This window comes from Lepus europaeus, chromosome 11, assembly GCF_033115175.1.
Source record: "Lepus europaeus isolate LE1 chromosome 11, mLepTim1.pri, whole genome shotgun sequence".
NCBI classification, from domain to species: Eukaryota; Metazoa; Chordata; class Mammalia; order Lagomorpha; family Leporidae; genus Lepus; species Lepus europaeus.
This window is the reverse complement of record NC_084837.1, coordinates 49,476,537-49,492,080: the sequence shown is the minus strand read 5'-3', so window position 1 is coordinate 49,492,080 and position 15,544 is coordinate 49,476,537. Positions and strand designations below refer to the sequence as shown.

The following is a 15,544-nucleotide window of genomic DNA, read 5'->3' as shown; positions in this document are numbered from 1 at the left end:
TTACTTTGAGCCAGAAGAACAGACAGCAGTTCTGCTCCCTACGTGCTCAGCTTTTAGACAACATTCCCAATCTCAGATAAGGACGACAGCTTGTTGGGGGTGTGTGATCCAGGAAGGGTTTGGGATGGCCAAGTAAATTTCTGTGTCTCTCTTGGGTCTCTCTCACCTCAGGGGTAGTTCAATGCTCCAGAGTCTAACAGAAAGCCGACTGCCCAGGGCATTCTTCCCAGGAATAACTTCTGAAGGCCTTCACTACACCCCAGAAATTAACCCATTGTGCCTCGGCAAAAACTAACGGGGTGATTTTTCTCTTAAGATCCAGGATGAATGAGCATGAAAGAAGTCAGTAACATTCGGCCACTACTGGTCAGATTTTATTCAGGTCTCCAATGCAAAAAAGATGATCTTCTACACAGAATATAATTTCCAACAGAAACATTACCGATCAGTACATCTTGCAGTATTTCCTGGGTCACCATCTCCCAGTCAGGAAAAAAAAGCAGCAGGTCTAGATAGCAAGACCTACAGAGCAGACCACGAGTCCTGGCAGGACACGGCTAGAACACAGGGCCCTCAAAAGCTCCCACGAGCAGCCAGGGCCCCGGCACACATGTGTAGGAAGAATCCGAGTCCAGAAGCCTGAACCCCGGAAGGAAGGGCAGGGCGGGGAAAGGCAGGGGTGACAGAAGATCTGGGCTTCACCCCAAGTCACGCTCCTTTCCCTCTCTAAACCTCTGGCTTTTCACGTACAAAATGCAAACACTCAAAAGAACACATACTTCTGGGTTACTGTACAGATTAAGAGAGATCATGGGATTCGCACCTTTCCCCTCCCTGCTACCAACTTCCGTCTTCCTCTGAGAAAGGACGTTCCATCCCTTTGCAGGCAAGTCTTATAAACAGTGCTTTCTTTTTTTTTTTTAAGTCACCCAGGAAGCATCTTCCGTGCTCACTAGACTAGAATCTGAAATGTCTTTTGCTGTTTCCCAGGACCGTATACATAAACTACTGCTGCACACACAATATGGATGAGCCTCCCAAACATCAACTAGGGAAAGAAGTCAGACACAGGAACTTCACAGAGCGAAGAATGGTGATTTTCAGGGGCGGGGAGCTGAGGTCTGTGAGACCTGCTGTTCAATGGACATACAGCCCCAGTCGGGAAGAGCAAGTTACGGAGACCCATTGTATAACTTGGTGATCGTAGGTAGCAGCAATGCATCGTATATTTGAAAAATGCTTACAGAGTAGATGTCAAGCATTCTCACCATAAATAAATAATAAGTATGTGAGGTAATGTGTATGTTAACTAGCTTGATTTAGTCATTCTGTAATACATATGCATGGCAAAACATGATGTTGTACACAACATATGATTTTTGTCAATTAAAAATAAATACCAAAACTTAAAAACCAGACACAAAAATATAAAAGTAGAAGTGCATTTACACAGAGCTCAAAATGAGGCAAAAGTGGGGAGCAGGCATTTAGCTTGCTGATTAAGCAGCCCGCTACTTCCCACATCAGAATGTGTGGGCTTGGTTTTCTGCTAACTCTCCTGACTCCAGCATCCCATGGAGGCAGACCCTGAGAGGTGGTGCTGACGGCTCAAGGAACCGAGTTCCTGCCACCCACGTGGGAGACCTGGATCGTGATCCTGGCCCCAGCCCAGCCCCAGGTATTGCAGGAATTGGGGGAATGAGGCTGTAGATGGGAGCTCGCTCGCTCTCTCTCTCTCTCTCTCTATATATATATATATATTTCTGTGTGTGTGTGTGTATCTCAGTCTCTCTCTCTCTCTCAAAAGATGTTTTAATTAGGCAAAAGCAACCTAGAGTGTGGGAAGTCTGTACACTGGCTACTACAGAGGAAGAAGTAACCAGAGCGGAGCACAAGGGAAATTTAGGGGATACCTCCATGGCTTTCTTGCTTAATCTGTGTTAAGATTAAATGGGTGTTCTTACAACACGAAAAGTCACTAAACTGTGCCCACAAAATTTCTACTAGTTTCTGTATATGTGTTGTGCTTCAACACAGTTATTTCTTGAAAAAGCAGACCCACCAGGATGTCTCTTCCTGAGAAAAGTCAAACTGGACACACCGTGTGAAGCGCCCGCTGGCACTGATGCGGTTCAGCAGGCCGGCCCAGCCCAAGACCAGGAGACAGGGCGTGTTCCCACCCTCTGGGAGACTCGGACTCCATACACCACACATCTATAAAAAGTGCCTGGGTCACCCTAAGAATCAAAGGAGACAGCACCAGAGCGCTCTGCAAACCAGCACTAGGCATGCCACCAACCGTTCCTGCGACGGTGTTACACGCAACGGCACGGGGAGGACCAGCAGGGCGAACTGGGCGAGACTGAAGCAGAGTCTGGGGAGCCTGAGGGGTTACTTCCAGGAGGCTTAGGGGGTTCTTTATGACATTTCAAGTGAAACAGGAAGCTTCGAGGCTCTTCTGACAGCCGTGCCACCAGAGTCACTCTACAACATGGCGGCTCCCGGGGAGAACAAGGCACTCGCTTCATTTGGAGATCATCGAGTTTTCTCCCAGCTTCTCTCTCATTCTGACTTCACCCTCCTGCTGTCGTCACGCCACTTGCAGTTAGCTGCTGTCTGGATGTCTCATGCCTCTCTCTGGCTCCAGATTAGGGGTTGGGTCTTTTTCAGGTGACACAACACTTGTAGTACCACGCCTGGCATCCCACAGACTCTGGGCTCCTCGACAGCCTTGGTGCACGCTAGCCTTGGTCATTTCCCAAAAGCCTCTTAGAAACACAGACTCCCAGGCCTCACCCCGGACCCAAGCATCAGAATCTGCAGCTTAACAGGACACACAGGTGACTCCCATGGAAAGGTTTGTGACTGACTGAGGTCATCTGACACAGTGGTCTAGGGCTGGACGTCTCGGCCTTCGCTGGCTGGTGGAGTTCACCCCAAACAGCCCCTGTGTGAATGGCTTCAGCCCAAGCCTGAGCCCATGCAGACGGGCCAGGCTCACATACCTGTCACAAGTCCCATTTTTCTGGACCCTAGGAGCAGGCAGAAAGAAGACAGGGAGCCAGGGAGATGGACAGGAGGGAAGAAGAAAATGTGTATCTTGTTTCAATCAATCAAAAAAAGGAGACAGTTGCGAGCTGAAGCCAAGAAAGGGAGCTATGGGAAGGCTGCCTGCCACATGCCACTGTGGGACCTTGGGTGAGTCACTGGACCCTTCTCTCCCCAGCTTCTCAGTTGTGGAATGGGGATAAGTAGCAGTGCCTACTGTGGCAGTCTGCCTTCAGGAGTAAAGGAATCCACATATGTTAAAGTGCTCAGAAGCGCGTGCTATGATAGCACGTAACAACCCTTAGGTACACGGTCAGTAGCAAAAACACAATATATTGGGCAAAACTTAACAGTGAAGGGGACTCCCAGAAGAAAAGCAGCTGGCCCAGCTCGCTGTCCTTTTATTGATTCTCCACTAGCAGCCAGACACGCAGAGCCACGCAGAGCCACGCAGACCCGGGGGTCTCTGGGAAGTTCAGCCTGCTGGGGTCTGAGACTAAGAGCTGTTCCTAAGGAAGGTGTCTGAGGTCTGCAAAAGAAACGGCGAGACAGATCAGTGCATGTGTGGTTCTCAGTGTCGGAAGAGGATCTGAAAATCTCATATCTTGTTCCCCAATAAATGAACTGTGAGAGAGGAACTCCTTATAAACCTGCCAACTTTTATCTTCAAGGTGAGGTTTTTAAATTATTGTGCTAGTTGTACATGGATTTTTTAAAAGACTTCCTTCCAGAGCTCCTAGCTTTACACTTCCAGCTCCTTCTCAGAACAAAGCAGCTTCCTTATTGCTATTTAATGATGGGGGATTAAATGCTTCGGGAATAATATTAACTTCTCAGACGCCAGGCACAGCTGGCTTAGAGCGTGTGGGCCAACACCTTCCCAGGCAGTCTAAGAACAGAGACAGCTTGCAGATACATCTCTTCGCTGACCAAGCTTGCCTGCCCGACAGTGGTTACAGAAGTGACTGGTTCACAGCACATTGAGTTCACAGGTCACTGGCCTGGGAAACCAGAGAACTCCCACTTGCAAAGCACACCTCCACCTCTACCTTCTGGAAGAACAGTAAGTCCAATTGAGGCTCATGTTTTAGGCTTCAACCCAAACATCTCATCATTGATTATGTGAGCTGCTGTAACATCACTTTAAATGCTCAGCCCTGGCATCGTAACAAAGTGAGCAATTTCATTTTCTTCAAAGTCATCAAGCACTGAAGATCCAAACTTGCCAATCCAAGAAAGAAAACAGGACAGGGCCCCACAGGGCAGAACTCCCACCGTTAGGAAAGCAATGAATTTCAAACTATACAGACTACAAGTTAGTTTGATTCACTACCCTTGTGTCTTTGCTAGTTAAGCATTAACCACTACCACTGTATTTCTTCCCAGAAGAAAGCCAAAAAGGATCCCTGAACTTAATTAAGTAAACACAATCTTTCATTTCCCCCCATCTCCAATGATGCTAAAGGATACAGAAACAGACAAAAAGTTATTAAGCCACCATCTCCCCTGTGGAACGCTATGAGGACATGAGTGCCCTAGCCCAGGTCTGTAGAGCAATCGATTCACTGTACAGAGGTGAATCGTCCTACATGCAGCCCAATACACCCTCATGCCAACTGCATGCTTCAGGCAGGCCTGCTGGAGTTATCACTAGTCCTGAGTACAACAGAGGGCGCTCTGGCTCCTGAGGACAACTGGCACAGGTTCCAGGTAGCAGAATCACAGCCAACTGCTCCCCATTAGCCTAATTCACTTCAACTTTCCCAGGGTGAACAGATGCATGGAAGGTAAACTAACTCACGCTTAGATTTTCTGAAGCCAACAGGGAGGCAGCTTTCTCAGACTCATCCCTGAAAGCTCAGTGGCGTGACTTTTAGCTCCATTTCCTCTCGTTTCTGTCAGACACTCATCAGCCAGTGAGGATGGCAGCCAGGTGAGCAAAGACCAACAGCAGCTTCCACCCTACCCAGGCCCTGCAGCACCAACTGAGCAGCTCGGGAACCACCTCCTCCTGGTCAAAAAGGAACCACCTCCAGGAAGGCGGAGTAGAGATCCAACACCTTCGCTGAAGATGCTCTGGACTCAGCTGAGATCAGCAGGGACTTCACACAAACCATGGTAATTTGAAAACTAATAAGCAAATTAAAATCCATACCCCCTTCTCCTGCACCTGTCCTCACACCAATCAAACCCACACAAATCAAAAAAAAAAAAAAAAGCTCCTCCCATTGGCATTCTCCCACTTTTTTTTTTTTTTTTTTTGACAGGCAGAGTGAACAGTGAGAGAGAGACAGAGAGAAAGGTCTTCCTTTTGCCGCTGGTTCACCCTCCAATGGCCGCCGCGGTAGCGCGCTGCGGCCGGCGCACCGCGCTGATCCGATGGCAGGAGCCAGGCGCTTCTCCTGGTCTCCCATGGGGTGCAGGGCCCAAACACTTGGGCCATCCTCCACTGCACTCCCTGGCCACAGCAGAGAGCTGGCCTGTAAGAGGGGCAACTGGGACAGGATTGGTGCCCTGACCGGGACTAGAACCCGGTGTGCCGGCGCCGCAAGGCGGAGGATTAGCCTAGTGAGCCGCGGCGCCGGCCCACATATTTTTTTTTTTCTTAATCCTCCTCATGGAGTTCTTGGCCCTTGCAGGAAGAAGGCAAATAATATTTAGCATTCAGGGTGCATCAGCTGGCACATTTCTGTGAGCTGAGTCCTACCTTGATCTTCCAGACAAGAACACTGTGGCCTATATGTTAATTAGCTTGCATGGTCCTACAAGTTCATGGTGGAGCCCTTTTCAGCTCTGTCCCATTCTAAAGTCATCTTCCTTGTGCTGTATCAGCTTCCACCCAAAGTGTAACCCACGGGATGACAGCATCCGCATCCATGGGAACTTGTTAGAACTGCAGGATCTCAAGACTCAACGCAGGCCTACTGAATGGGAATCAGCACCCCAACAAGACCCCCAGGAGTTTCCTGTGCAGGAGGAGAGAAGAAAGGGTCTCTACCCACGGGTCAACCACCTCATCCCCCGTGGTATTAAACCTCACTTTGCATAATGAACACCCCAGGCCCAAATGCACTGATGTTCACCATAATGCTAAAGACCATGGGAATTTTGTTTGAACACAGAGATTTTTGAAAAAGAGAAGAGGGTAGTTTTGAAAGAGTTCCACACAGAAAACACAGAATGATGGTAAAATGTCGACCACAAGTCAAATGTTAAGAGAGAAGTTAAACGTAAGCTGCCCAGTCAGCATGCCCTCTGGTGGATCACAACAAGGAAGCCTAAATATGGAGTGAGTCTCCGGAGGGAAATCCAGAAACACGGAGAAAACAGAGACCAGAAGGCATTCGCCATGGAAACTGTCCCACTGGCTCAGGAACAACTTGAAACAAAACTTCTGAGAACGGTCTTTTGGATGAGGAAGTAACGGGGGAACCACTGAAGACCCAAAGATAAGCCAGAGGTCTTCCTTCCTCCAAAGAAGTGCCCTTTTAAAACTGACACTTTACTCCTGACACCTCTCACCACCACCCAATTTAATAATCCTTTGGTCCCTTCTTCCAATTTTGAAAAATTGATATCATTCATATACCATAAAATTCACCCTTGTAAAGTATACGATTTAGGATCTTTAGTGTACCCATTAACTTGTGTAACTATCGCCACCATCTAACGCCAGACAGAATGTTTTTATCACCCTACCCCCATCATCAGTCACTCCCCATAGCCACGTCCATCACTGTGGATTTTCCTATTCTGGACATTTTCCAGTGAGATCACATGGTATGTGACCCTTTGTGCCTGACTTCTTCCACATAGCACATTTTTAAGATACATCCATGTTGGCCCATGAACAAAACGTCAATCCTTTTCGTGGCTGAATGGCTTTCCATTGTATGCATAGATCACATTTTGTCTATCCATTCATCCACTGATGGGCATTTGGATTGTTTCCACTTTTTGGCTATTAATAATGCTGCTATGAGGCCGGCGCCGTGGCTTAACAGGCTAATCCTCTGCCTTTAGGCACCGGCACACCGGGTTCTAGTCCCGCTTGGGGCGCCGGATTCTATCCCGGTTGCCCCTCTTCCAGGCCAGCTCTCTGCTGTGTCCCGGGAGTGCAGTGGAGGATGGCCCAAATGCTTGGGCCCTGCACCCACATGGGAGACCAGGAGAAGCACCTGGCTCCTGGCTCCGGATCAGCGCGATGTGCCGGCCGCAGCGGCCATTGGAGGGTGAACCAACGGCAAAAAGGAAGACCTTTCTCTCTGTCTCTCTCTCTCTCACCATCCACTCTGCCTGTCAAAAAAATAATAATAATAATAATGCTGCTATGAGTATTCATATACAAGTTTTTAATATGGGCATGTGTTCAATTCTCTTGGGTATACATCTAAACATGGAATTGGTCATTAGGTAGCCAATGTTTAACATGTCGAGGAACTGCCAAAGTGTTTTCTAAAATGACTGCATTATTTTACAGTCACATCAGCAAGGGACAGAACAAGGATCCCACTTTCTCCACATCCTCTATGTGTCACTACCTGTTTTGTTTTTTTTTTTTTTTAATCATAGCCATCCTGGTGGATGTAAAGTGGCATCTCACAATGGTTTTGATTTGCGTTTCCCTAAGGATTAATGTGCTGAACATCTTTTCACATCCTTATTGGCACTTGTATATCTTCTTTTAAGGAATATCTATCCAAATGCTTTGCCTATTTTTAATTGGGTTATTTGCCTTTTTATTATCATTGGGCTGTAAAAGCCTTTTAGCTTTTTTTTGTTTTGTTTTGTTTTTGGTAACGCCAATCAAGAGCCCTCTTGCCAGAAGCTCTTCTACCAATCGTCGTCCTTTTTTTTTAACCCAAGCCCACATTTTAATGAATCCTTCTGTACCTGGAGCCACTATGATGGAAAGACCCAAGAGTAATTCCATTCCCATTTTCTGCGCCATCCACTCCTCCTTGCTTTCTTCTTGAGTGCTGTGTCTGTACTCCTGCTTAGCCACAGCTTGCCTGCCTGTCCTCAGAACTCACCGGCTACTTAAGTTCCTTCCTGAGTCTGTGAATTCACTGACGATGTTTTTGACTGCCACCAGCAGAGATTTACTGAGTGTCGCATTGTGTTGGGTTCAGTAACTTTCCTCATATGCTCTTAAAATTATTTATATGCAGTCTTCATACTCCTACCCCATTATACCACCAACCTAAAATACTCATTTTCTCTAGAAAAATGCTACCATCGCTTACATTTATCACAGTCCAGCCCCTTCCTGGAGACTTTCTTAACAATCATCAAGTAAAACCTTTCTCTCTACTTAGAAATAAAAAAGAAGAAACAGTAACCACTGCTCAAGTTCATTAATTATTTAATATCCATATTCAATGAATGTCCCTATACTTAGGGACATATTAGATAACACCAACCCAATCCATAGCTCATGTTAAATGACATACTAGAATTGCTGACATGTGCTAATTTAGGGATGCAATTATAAAACCACATACAGACCACAAAGTTCAGTGTACAAACACTACTTGAAATTCTACCAGGTTGTTATTGTTGATACTGAAAAGTGCAATACTTCTCAGTCTTTGATATGATGCTGTGCCTACTGAGAATCTCTATGAGAGGGGAAATAATAGGCAAGGCTTCCCGAATTGAGGTGCCCTTCACAAGAGCACACTTACTAACACCCACCCCAACAGCATCCTTCCAATAAACTCTGGGAACTGCTGAGCTAATTCAATTGCTGTTCAGTTCTATCAGCTAGACAGCACTGAATAGAAATTATATTTCCTACTGGATTAAGGAATTAAATTTCCTTTGTTTTAGGATGTCATCAGTTGGCAGACACTCATTGACATGCCAGGTTATATAAAAAGAAAAAAAAAAAAAACACAGAAATTGTACCATAAATGTGTTCATGATTTTTAAGACCCATGTGGATTTCTGAAGTTGGAAAATGCTGAAAGGTGAAAGAAAAATGTATCTTACAAATGAGCTAGTGCAGTGTAACAAGGGTTTCTGCTTAAAAGCATTCTCAGCCGGCGCCGCGGCTCACTTGGCTAATCCTCCGCCTGCGGTGCCGGCACCCCAGTTCTAGCCCTAGTTGGGGCGCCGGTTCTGTCTCAGTTGCTCCTCTTCCAGTCCAGCTCTCTGCTGTGGCCCGGGAAGGCAATGGAGGATGGCCCAAGTGCTTGGGTCCCTGCACCCGCATGGGAGACCAGGAGGAAGCGCCTGGCTCCTGGCTGCAGATTGGCGCAGTGCGCCGGCCGTAGCAGCCATTTGGGGTACGAAAAAATGGAAGGAAGACCTTTCTCTCTGTCTCTAACTCTGCCTGTCAAAAAATAAATAAATAAAAGCATTCTCAAGGAAGATTGAAAATAATATTCTAGGAATGGGCCTTGACACTGTGACCCATTAATAATAGCCCTGATGGCCAAAGACGAATAAAGCACAAGAATGACTGTCTCACAATAGATTTATTAAAGGTAACAAGGATTTCAGGTGACTGAGTGCTGGGAAAAGTGAACAGTGATAAGGAAAGAGGCTTCCCTCACATTGGAAAAACCCCAGCAGCAAAAAGTCAGGGTAACACCCAAAACATAAACATCAAATTCTGGGAAAGATTTTTAACACTGGAACGTTCCCTACTTATTAAGTGGCAGACATCATTTAAATTAGCTACTGATTCTTAAGAACTGTAAGTCAAACGCTGTTCCTTCGCCAAGCGTTGATGAATGTCAGGAAGACAGGTTTGGTCTTGTGGTTTTATCTGCTACAGCAGTCAAGTGATACACTTGAGTTTTTGAATGGGCTTTTGATTTACCGATAGGTTTCTCTAGTGTTAATCATTTTAACACTAAAATAAAGCACAAAGGGAAAGCTGAGATAAAACATGAAAGTCAGCTAGAATTCCATTGGCACCATAACATAGTTCAACATAACATAGTATTATAACTCGTTCAAGTGCTGACTGACCTCCTCCTACATTTATTAAGTCCATCTGGCTGCCGTATTATATAAACTTTATTTCTTCTTTAGGAAGTTACCTCAGGAAGACTCTGTGATCAGAAAAATTACAATACAGGGGGCCGGTGTTGTGGCATAGCAGGTAAAGCATTCCATGTGGGCACCGGTTTGAGTCCTGGCTGCCCTGCTTGTGTTCAACTCTCTTCTATGGCCTGGGAAAGCAGTAGAGGATGGCCCAAGCACTTGGGCCCCTGCACCCATGTGCTAGACCTGGAGGAAGCTCCAGGCTCCTGGCTTCAGACCAGCTCAGCTCTAGCCATTGCAGCCATTTGGGGAGCAAACCAGCGGATAGAAGACCGCTTGCTCTCTGTGCCTCTGCCTCTCTCTAACTCTGCCTTTCAAATAAATAAATCTTTAAAAATTAAAATACAGGACCACATGGTCAAAGTAAGTCATGCTGCACTCTCAGCACAGGTCCTTGGCTGGAGGAACAAGAAGAGCTTAAGATTGGGTTGAGTCTAAGTAGTACTTAGTGATAAGCTAAACTCCATAGGGCACCACACTGATCCTGCACAGCTACCCCTGAAAGCCAGTCTTCCTCCTCCTTAAAGAGTAGAAGAGCCTTAGCCACTGCTAATGTCACCAAGGCACGGAGGGCTTTTTGCCTGGTCTGACCCCTTGGCTCAGCTGACATAAGCTATACCTCACACTCGTCCGGGGATTTGATCAGCTGGTCATTCGGAGAAAACACCACCACACATTCCTTTTAAATCTGTTCCTAAGTGATTCAACCTGTTGTCCATAAGACTACAAGTTTCCAACCATCAGAACTGCAGGCAATCTCCTCTTCACACACGTCTGAGGTCCCCAAAGAAAGGAAACAGAGTAGCTGCTGGATTTATCAATATAAAGCACACCAATCTCAGTTTACCCAAGACTGCTCTAGAAACCAGAGACTCAGGAAAACCAGCAATGAGGTAGACATGATGGTGAGTGGTAGAGGGGAGCAGTGGCAGAGGAGGAATTTTCTTTTTTTTTTTACAGGCAGAGTTAGAGAGAGAAAAGTCTGCCTTCCGTTGGTTCACCCCTCAAATGGCTGCTGCAGCTGGCGCTGCGCTGATCCAAAGCCAGGAGCCAGGTGCTTCTCCTGGTCTCCCATGCGGGTGCAGGGACCCAAGCACCTGGGCCATCCTCTACTGCCTTCCTGGGCCATGACAGAGAGCTGGACTGGAAGAGGAGCAACCAGGACAAAATCCGGCGCCCGGACCAGGACTAGAACCTGGGGTGGCGGCGCCGCCGCAGGCGGAGGATTAGCCGGCTCAGGAGAAATTTCTGATGTTCTCTAGCACAGCTGGGTAACTATGTTTATATTTCAGAACTGCAGAGAGAGGTTTGATGTTCCCAATACAAGGAAATGATGACTGTTTGAAGGAAGACTATGCTAATTACCCTCATCTGACCATTACACACTGTATCCCTGCACTGAACTAGCACACTGTACCCCAGAAATATGTACAATTATTAAGTGTCGATTTAAATAGCGTAAATATTATAAAAATTAAACAATGGAGAATCCTGGGGCTGGCACTGTGGCACAGCAGGCTAAGCCACCTCTCGAGAAGCCAACATCCCGTATCGGAATACTGGTTTGAGTCCTGATTATTTGGTTTCTGATCTAGTTTCCTGTTAATGTGCCTGAGTAGGCAGCAGAACCCAAACACCTGGGTTCCTGCCACTCACGTGGGACACCCCTATGGAGCTCCTGGCTTGGTCTGGCCCAGACCTGGCTGCTGTGGCCATTTGGGGAGTGAACCAGTGGAAGATATCTCTTTCTTGCTCTGCCTTTCAAATAAGTAAAAACCCTTAAAGAAGGGAGAATCCTATTTTTTGTAAAAATGTGTTGATTTGAAGATCAATCAGAATTATCAAAACAGGATAACAGTAAGAAGCAAAAGTATTGGAATAAAAAAAATGCTTAAAGCAACTTCCTAAAATGCCCAGAAACCCTGCTGTCCCTGTATATGAGCTACTGAATTAATGGTGATTCAGAACAAGCCTCACCTGCCTATGGTCTCATCCCACAAATTAGTGATTCTACAGGCGTGGCCCCCGGACTAGCAGTATTAGCATCATCTGGAACTAGTTAGAAATGCGAATTCTTAGCCCTGTCTCCTAGATCTGGAGAATCTGAGACTCAGCAGGGTAATCTAACAATCTGTGCTTTCACTAGCCCTCTTGTGAGTCTGATGCTCACACCTGGGTTAGGCAAAGTGCACCACCTGGGACGGCTCCGGAGCCCACTGAATTTTTATTAATGAGTGACACACCATAGCCTGTTACTGCCTCCAACTGGCACTGGCTTTTAATCTCATAGGCTGATTTCACCAAGGAGATGCTGAGTCCCCAGTTCAAGGTCACTGTTGGAGGCCAAATCAGAGCTCCAACTCAGGGCCTGCTGACTGCACCAACAATGGATCTCAAATTAAGGCCTTGCTGACCTCAACTTTGGGACCCAGGACCATGAACATTGATAAGGAAGCCCCAGGGGTCTCCTAATGTACAGCAGCAGCCTCCCTGAGAGAAATATAAGGGCTGGAGTCCCAACCCTTAAAATCAAGACAGGTGGATGGGGGAGGGAGGGTTGTAAACAGCTATTTCCAAAGACCTAGCAACCAAACCTCTTGATGAGGAGTGGGTAGAGGTGAGAACACAGACGTTATAATTAAGGATCCGTTCATCTGAAAAAACATCTGAGTAAGGAGCACAGAGACAATACCTAAGATGCAAATGTGCTTTCAAGTTTTCACAGCGCGTTCATTCCCATTATCTACACCAAGTCTCCCAACACCCCTGCCTGCCGTTGGGAGGGGGCTAAGGCCGCAATTAACCACATTTCACAGAAGGGAAAACTGAACTTCAGAGTGGTTGATGATTTGTCCATCAGCTGTGAAGCTATACCCTGACCTCGGGCCTGTCTGACCCTCGAACCTGTGCGGTGCACACGGCCTGTGAGGGCTGAGTCCCACATCTGGAAGTCTGCCCTGGAGCAGATGACCCCAAGAAAAAAGCAAAGAGAAAAACACGCACCAAAAAATGGCGAGCCCCTGAAACACGGCACTTGAGCAGCATGCGGGTGCCCCTTTAAGAACTTAACACATAAACCCAAAGCCAAGGTGCTCAGCCAAAACGGAGGGGAAAAAAAGAGGCATATTTCTAGCCTGCATAATCATTTCTGGACCGGTTCCCACTAGCAGCCTCCTAGGCGAACAGCGGCTCACTGCCTCGCCGAAGCTTCTCCACCCCCACCCCCCTACCCGGGCTACGCCAGCGCAGCTCTGACTCGTGTGCAGGCAAAGCCCCAAAACTCGAAACAAGAAGTGGAAAAAGTGAAGCCAAGGGAAGCAGCTTTGGACCTTTGCAATCTGCACAAGGCCAGTTCCAGGATCCTGGGGTCGCCTAGACGCGATCTTAGGAGGCAGGGGACGAGGTGGACGTCCCTGTGGGCCCACCGACCCTATTCTTTCCCACCCTGTCCCTGAGAAAGAGTAAGAGAAATGGGAGAGGGTGCGTTAGGAAGCCCTCGGGCCGGCAGCCACGGTCGGTAGACACATCCCAGGCACTTTCTCCTCGGAAAGACTCTGCCATTCCAAACTCTCGCCTGGCCCTCCAGGTCCTGTTTTCTGCTAAGATGAACGGGTAGGTGCTGGGGCTCAGTAGCTCTGGGGAAATGCTGGAGGGATTATCTGGCCACCCACCTACTCCGGCCACTTCGTCCGCCCTGCGTGTGAGGCTGGATTCCGGCGCGCACCCCAAGTGCGAATTCGGAACCCGCTGCCCTTGACCAAGTCGCAGGTGGGGAGGGGGCATCGCAAGCGGCCAGGCTTCCTAGGGGCAGGGAGCAGCGGCCGCCCAAGAGCCCGCCACAGCTTTGGCAGCAAAGATTTTCCTAGAACACGCCAGGGGTCGCGAAGATCGGGGTGATTCATGGACTTCTGCAGGGAGGGGGGGTCTCAACCTAGGCGTGCGGCGACACGTTCAGTTCCTCACTGGGGGGCCTCCAGGCAACACCTGCAGGGCCCATCCTATGGCGGGGACAGTGCGGACCGAAGGGCTCCATCCGCAACTTTCCCGGAGAAAACTGCTTTGCCCAGTCCTGCCCACACGCCAGTCCCAGGTTTGGAGAGAACCAGGGACCCGAGTCCCCTCCGCGCGCACAAAGCAGCTGCGCCCGGGCGCGAGCCCCTTCTCCCGCTCCCCGCCAACTTAAAGCATCTCTCCGGGCGCCCGCCTGCTCCTTCCGCCCCCACAGCCTGGCCCCTGCCCTGGGCGGCCGCGTCCGACGGGGCGCCAGCGCCCCGAAATCCGCGGCGGCTGCAACCGCATCGCCCCCCTGGCCTGGCCTCCGCCTGGCTCCCCACGCCCCGGCCCTACCGTGCAGCCTGGCTGGTGCCCGGGTCGTGCCAGTGCAGGGCACGCGTCCCAGCCGCCGGGGCTCCTCCCTGGGGGCTGCCCCGCTTTGGGCGCCCGGCTCCGGACACAGCTGACCCGCCCGGGCGCTGGTGGCTCGCGCCGGCTGGCGGCTTCCGCGCCGGCTCCTGTCGCCGCGCGCGCCGAGGGAGCCGTGGGGGGCGGGAAACTCCCGGCAACTCCAACTCCGGGCGCCCGAGCTCCCGCTGCAGCCGCGCGTCCGCCGGCCCGCCGCCGAGTGCGAGCGCCCGCGGAGCCAACCTGCCCCCGCGGCCGTCTCCGAGCATGCCCAGTGGCGCCGTGGGCGAGCCCGAGCGCCCTGGCCCGGGGCAAGGAGCTGCGGCGGGGGTCCGGGGAGCAGCCCCGGGCTCCCTAGAGAGGCGTTGGAGGGGCGAGGGGGAGGGGACGAGCAGGGCCGGGGGCGGGAGCGCCTGAGCGAAGGGCAGGAGGAAAACTGGTCAGAGTTTCTCGGGGAGTGGGAAGTTAGTGGGCTGGAGAGGAGGGGGCTCCTTGTGCGAGCCCCTCTGCAAGGCTCTATTCGAAAGCACAACCAGGAAGCATTTATTCTCCAGGAAAAGGCGAGTGGCCCCAGCAGATGGGTTTGTATCCAGCGCGCTCGTCCCTGTGTGCCTAGGGTGGCAAACTCCGAGAGCCAGCGGGGCCTGGCAGGCCATGTGAGTGAGTGGAGAGCGCTGTGAAGGCCGGGCCACTGCCCTGCCCTGAATGCCCATTGCTGCTGTGTGAGATTGCCGACGAGTTTTTGTGGATTTCCTGGTTTTTTTTTTCAAGTCGCCACAGAGATCTAGATTTTTTGCTTTCATGTAAAATATTCTGATTTTTAAATCTTGATAACAAATTCTGTGTATTCCCCCCCCCCCACACACACACACACACTCTGGACAACAAACCAACCAATCAAACATGTGGGTCCCTTCCCCTCTCAGCCAGTTTGAGCCAATGATTTCTGTGTTCTTTTGAGCCAAGAGGTACTGAGTGGCCTATCGTGCTTTGAGAAGGCGCTGCAAAGAATCCAGGGTGGTTCCACCTGCCTTCCAGG

The 15,544-nt window shown here is 49.4% G+C and overlaps 1 protein-coding gene across 2 annotated transcripts in view; it reads right to left on the bottom strand.

Moving 5' to 3' along the window:
• STXBP6 (syntaxin binding protein 6) overlaps window positions 1-14,610 on the bottom strand; it is a 283,065-nt gene extending 268,455 nt beyond the window's left edge. Inside the window, exon 1 of one of the 2 annotated variants that reach the window (XM_062205343.1) lies at window positions 14,452-14,610. The gene's annotated coding sequence lies outside the window, so the exon portion shown is untranslated. The remainder of the gene's footprint in view (window positions 1-14,451) is intronic. The other variant, XM_062205344.1, reaches the window with a different exon arrangement.
• Between the last annotated feature and the right edge of the window lie 934 nt (window positions 14,611-15,544).